This window comes from Elephantulus edwardii, unplaced genomic scaffold (genome assembly GCF_000299155.1).
Source record: "Elephantulus edwardii isolate Elephantulus edwardi_28Jun2011 unplaced genomic scaffold, EleEdw1.0 scaffold00002, whole genome shotgun sequence".
Taxonomy (NCBI): Eukaryota; Metazoa; Chordata; class Mammalia; order Macroscelidea; family Macroscelididae; genus Elephantulus; species Elephantulus edwardii.
In genome coordinates, this window is record NW_006399752.1 from 45,311,512 (window position 1) to 45,317,381 (window position 5,870).

At 47.8% G+C, this 5,870-nt stretch overlaps 1 protein-coding gene across 1 annotated transcript in view; it reads left to right on the forward strand.

Moving 5' to 3' along the window:
• NRDE2 (NRDE-2, necessary for RNA interference, domain containing) overlaps nucleotides 1-5,870 on the forward strand; it is a 40,054-nt gene that overhangs the window by 32,550 nt on the left and 1,634 nt on the right. The window lies entirely within an intron of this gene.

Below are 5,870 nucleotides of genomic sequence, written 5' to 3' on the forward strand. Positions count from 1 at the left end.
AGAGAGATTGTCTCTTTTATTTGTGGTTTTCCCATTTGGGAATAGGGGCACAGACTGCTACTTCAGGGGCATTGAGATGGAGGGGAACGGGGCCCACTTTAACACTTTAGTGGTAGTCTTGAGTTGAAGCTGCGTGCCGCACGCCTTGTTCAGTTAGAAGATATTTTCAGGACGTTGTCTGCCCTCTGGTCTGCAAGGTGTTTGTGTGGGTGAGTCCAGTGGAAGTGGCTAACTGAACTTTGAGGCTCCTTCGACCTTCATTTCCTAAGATGGCAGTTATATTTACCTTTTGTCTCTGGAACTGGGCTAAGGGTTCAGGTTCTGGAACAAGACTCTGTGTTCAGGTTACCTATAGGAAAGGGAGCAAACCTCAAGAGAACAAACTTGTGAGTTACAAAGAAAAGGGCCTTGGAGGTTTTACTCACAGGCGCACTGGAGGAGGAGAGGGAGGAAAGTGATTTATGTAAAGTTCCTCATACACACCAGGGGGCTCTCCCCAGGGGCTGAGCGGTGTTCCCCAGGGGTTGGACACCTCTCCCCCACCCAAAGCTCTTCTGAGGTTCAGACCTTGCACCCCAGCAGGGCTGGGGACCGCACTTCTGGCTCTAGCACCCCCATCATTGCCCTCTTCCTCTCCCTCAAGTGGTCTAATTATAACTCAAAGTAGGCATTATTACTTTCCTCTTCCACAAATGGAGAAGGGGCATCCAGAGTGGTGAACAGACCTGCTCAAGGTTGAAAACATTATAAAGAAGAAAAGGACTCAGACTAAGGTTGTTTGAAGGCAGGATGTGAGGCAGTGAGCTCCGGGTGAGTGCAGCACTCGGGTCGGCCATCTTTCGTCTGCCTCTCCAAGCAAAATCCTGCTGAAGACCGTTTTCAGAATGGCCAGAAGAGTATACTCAGGCCGTGGGGTGGGGTGTTTCTGCCGGCCAGCTGGCTGGCTGCACACATGGGGCACTTCTGCCAGCCACGCACACGCAGGGCACTTCTCAGACGGGATGTTTCATACAGACCTCTGCTCCTGTCTTCCTGTGTGAAGTGGTACAGGGCCCGCACCTCTGCTCAGGAAAGCTGGACTTGTTTTCACCCCAGCACCCATGGGCACTGGCTAGTGCTTGCAGGAACCTGAGGGCATGATGGAATGGGGCTCTTGAGGCTGGAGGGTGGGGTGGGGAGGGTGGCATGATGTCTAGGACTGTGAGAGTAGAGAGAAGCCAGGCAGGTTCCCATCACAGGACTTGGTGTGGGCTTCGCTGATGTCCTCAAGTCAACCTGGAAGATGGTCTCAGAGCGTGCCTGCAGAAGGGACCACCATTGTCTGCCAGTTTGCTCACAGAAATGTCAGTTATTAAAAGATCCCATCTGGAACATGTTTTTTTAAACTAGACATTCAGGGACATCCTTGTGTTCATGTGGAAGTACCATGGAGATTGAATTCGGAGGGACCTCATTGAATGTGAACTTGCAGACAGAAAGATGGTTCTCTGGCTTCATGATGTCCATGAACCTGGAGTTGAGAGCCTGGTCACTGAAGTAGGCCTTTTGCTTCATCTCCTGCCAGGATATGTGGTGTTTTTCTGCCCGGCAGCTGCCCTGTTCTTTCAGCTTGTGGTCACTCGAGCACATTCAGAAGATCACCAGTGGATGATGGCTGGTGTTGCAGAAATGGTCTTCCTTCTACATAAATCTTCTATGTCCCTGTGATACGTGAGAGCTGTCCATAGGCTCCATCCCACAACTTGGGCAGAGCGTTTGAGTATTTCTATTTGAGAGTGTTGTTGTTGTTAAGTGCCGTCGAGTTGCAGGCAACTCATAGCGACCCTATGAAGGAGAGTCCTTGATGTTTGGGTGCCTTTCATCCTCTCTCCAAGTTCATAGGGTTTCTGGAGGCAAGCTGTTATGGAAGTGGATGCCAGTCCTCTTTCCAGGATTTGAGAGTAAGATTGAATAAGTAAGAGGTTAGGAGAGGTTGGGCCTTTTTCGGTCTCCTCTCAGATTCCAGGGTTCAGTTAGGGTGCAGCCCTGGCCTTGGTGGGCATGTCTGCAGGAGGCCAACTTGGAGGCCACCCCAACTCAGGGTGGCTGCTCATCCCACACCAGGAAGGGTGCATGTTCCCATGGATGTGGAATTGCCACAGAATCTGTGTGTTGTCTTTGTTTTGATTCTTCAGACCCCAGAGTGAAGATGTTGTACTTTGACCTCCTGTGTGAGAAGGAAACCTTAAGAAGATCAGCTGCTTTCTGGGGACCTGGAGTTGGCAGGGCCTAACAGCTGATAAGAGCAGCTGAAGTGCACATTCAGAGCTGGGGTCGAATCCAGTTCCTCTCCGCTCCTACTGTTAAGCCAAGGAATCCCTGGGTGTCACAAATAGTTAAGCTCTTGACTGCTATCAAAGGTTGGCAGTTCAAACCCACCCAGAGCCCCTTCAGTAAGACAGACCTGGCAGTCTGCTTCTGGAAGGCGGTAACCCTGGAATCTTTAGGGAGCCTTACTCTGTATACGTAAAGGCACCAGGAATCAGGATGAACAAGAAGCAGTGGCTAAGATGCTTTTGTTTCACATTCATTGTACGTGTTTTCAGGAGAGACAAGTCCTTGGAAAAAGACGTCATGCTGGGAAAGGTGGAGGGTCAGGGAAAGAGAGGAGGACCCCCCAACAGGATGGACCGGCATTGTATCTGCAGCAGTGGGCTGGGGCGTATCAGATCATGAGGGCGGCGCAGGACATAGGACAGGGTTCCCATCGGCAGGTCATAGGGTCGCTGAGCATCGTAGTCGACTTGATGGCACCTGACAGCAACAGCGTCGCATTTCTCAAGAGCTGTGGTGGCGTAGGGGGTGAAGTGATGGGCTGCTGAGAGACCGGCTGTTCAAATCCACGAGCCGCTCCACAGGAGAGAGGGGCCAGTCTGCTCCTATTAAAACCTCACGAACCTGACGGGAGGGTACCAGTGAATCAGAGTGGACTCGGCAGCAGTGGGTTTTTTAGGTTTTTAAATCTCATTTTCCAGCCCTGATTTGTGATTCTTCCCAGGTAAGTAAAAGATCTTTAAAAAGATAACAGCTCACAAATTTGCTAGTTTGACTTCTCCAATCTTTTTGTGGATGAGGTACAAGAAAATACCAAGAAGATGTTCACTTGTGTTTTATTGACTATCCAAATACATCTGACTATGTGGACCATAACAAGTTATTGAGCAGAACTAGGAATTCCAGAATGACTTAATTGTGCTCTTGCAAAACTTGTATATTGACCAAGTGCCAGTTGTTCAAGCAGAAGAAAAGGATAGTGCATGCTGTAAAATCAGGAAAAGTAGACTTTGTGTTTGTATCTTTTCATCATATTTCCTCATTATGTACACTGAGCAGATAATCTAAGAAGCTTGACCCTCTGAAAAACACAACATCAGAATTGGAGAAAGACTCATTGATAACTTGCAGTAATTCAAGCTAAACACTTTTGCTTGCTGAAAATAAAAATGAAGAGGATGTGAAGCATTAACTGAAAATGACCAAAGACCATATTCTTCAGTGTGGATTACCCCTCAACCTAAAACAAAAATCCTCACAGCTGTACCGGGAGGCAGCAGTATGCTAGGTGGGGAAGAGGTTGAAGTTGTCTTGTCAGTGACTTTATTTGACTTGGCTCCACAGCCAACACCCATAGAAGCAGCAGTCAGGAAATAGTTGACATGTTGCTTTGGGTAGGTCTGTTGCAGAGGACCTCTTTAAAGTGTTGAAAATCAGAGACTTCACTTTGATGACCAAGGTTCACCTGACGGGAGCTGTAGTATTTTCAGTTGAGGTCCAAATTAATCTCCGAATTACTCAGGAGCAGTGATGTTAGTTTGAGGACAAGTGTGCTGCTGATTCAGACCATACTCTTTTCAGTCATTTGCAATGCTGCTGAGACCTGGACAGTAAATAAGGATGACAAAAGAAAAACTGGTATTTGAGTTGGAGAATTTACTTGGTGGTGGAGAAGGTTCCTGAATACCCCATGGGCTGCCAACAGAACAAACATATGTCTTGGAAAAAGTGCAGCCAGAGGGCTCCTGATAGGCAAGGATGGCGAAGTTTCATCTCACATACTTTGGGCCTGTTGCCGGGGAGAGGTTTTTCCTGGGAGGAGGACACCATTCTTGGAAAAGTGAGGGGGCAGCGAAAGAGAGGAACACTGTCAACCAGGTGGATTGACACAGTGACTGCAGCAGTGGGCTTGAGTATTGTCAGAGATTGTGAGGCTGGCACAGGAGAGGACAGGGTTCAGATCTGCTGCACGTAGGGCCACTGCGAGCCATACTTAACTCGACGGCCCCTGACAACGTAATAACACACACCTGAAAAAGCTAGAAAGTGAGTAAGGCAGACAGACCAGAGTTGATGCCTTTGAATTATGGTATTGACAGAACATACTGAATATATCATGTGTTGTCACAGGGACCAACAATTCTAAGCTGGAAATGCAGGCAGATAGTCTTTAGAAGTGAAGGTGGTGAGACTTCGCCTCCCATATTTTGAATGTATTTGAAGAAACTAGTCCCCGCATAAGAATATTGTGCTTGTTAAAATAGAAGATCATAAAAAAAAAAATTAGATCACAATAAAAGAGAAAGACACTTAATGAGAAGGACTGAGAGTGAGTGACTGCAGCTGTGGGCTCAAACGTAGCAAGGACGTGAGGCTGGCCCCGGCCAGGGCAGTGGGGTTGGGTTGTTAAGGAGTCTTAGCATCAATAGGATGAGGTATAAAAAAATTATTTATTTTATTTTATTTTATTTTTTTAGCTTCTTGTTGATCGTGGAGAATACTACAGCAGTCAGGATTTCCCACCAAGGTTGCAAAGTCTAACTCACCAGGTTAAAACTAGTGTTAAGAGACTTTCACACATTGACCACTTCTGTAATCACTCACCAGACATCTTACTGTTTGAGTTGACATTGTATCTCAGAGTCTATGTCTTTTTAATTCAGAGACCTGTGAAAGAAATCTCTTCCACTTTGTGCATCACTCTTTGTCAGTGTGCTTTATGAAGTAACCTGGTTTGCTGTGATGCTGAACCTTGTGCCATTGGGATGTCAAATACCAAAATGGTTTCCCATTGTGGACAGTGTTTGGTGGAGCTCCCAGATGTAAAACAGGTTGGGAAGCAGGAGTCGCGTCCACTTCCTGAACCACATGCCTCTGGAAACTCTGTGAACTTGGTGAAATGATGGCAGTTATGAAAGGCATTAGGTCTTTTGTTCATAGAGCACTGTGAGTCGTGCTCAACTCGACGGCAGTCAACAGCAACAATGCAAGAAACACATTGAAATCCATAAACCAGCTGGCTTGCTGATGTGTCTAAGGAACAAGACTCCTAGCATGAGAGAGAGGGTGGCGTTTCTAAATATTTCATCATGAGATGTTACTTTGGTAAGGAAGTGTGGCTGTCCTCGTCCTCAGTGGGAAGAAGACATTAATGGAGGGAGTAGGCATGAGCCACAACAGAAACACTCCAACTGAATAGGCACCAGCATTGCCCATCACGGCCGTGGGCTGGCTCCTCGTGGAGCTACCAGTGGAGCTTCCTAAGGAGACTGAGCAATGGAACCACCGGGTTGGAGAGGGCCTGCCCATGGGGACAGACCACTGCTGCTCCCACATCCAGGTTGGAGAGGGCCTGCCCGGGAGGACAGACTAGAGAGGGCCTGCAGGGGTGTGTGTGTGTGTGTGTGTGTGTGTAAAAAACAGTCTGGAGAGGGCCTGCCTAGGAGGACAGACTAGAGAGGGCTTGCAGGTGTGTGTGTGTGTGTGTGTGTGTGTGTGTGTGTAAAAAACAGTCTGGAGAGGGCCTGCCTAGGAGGACAGACTAGAGAGGGCTTGCA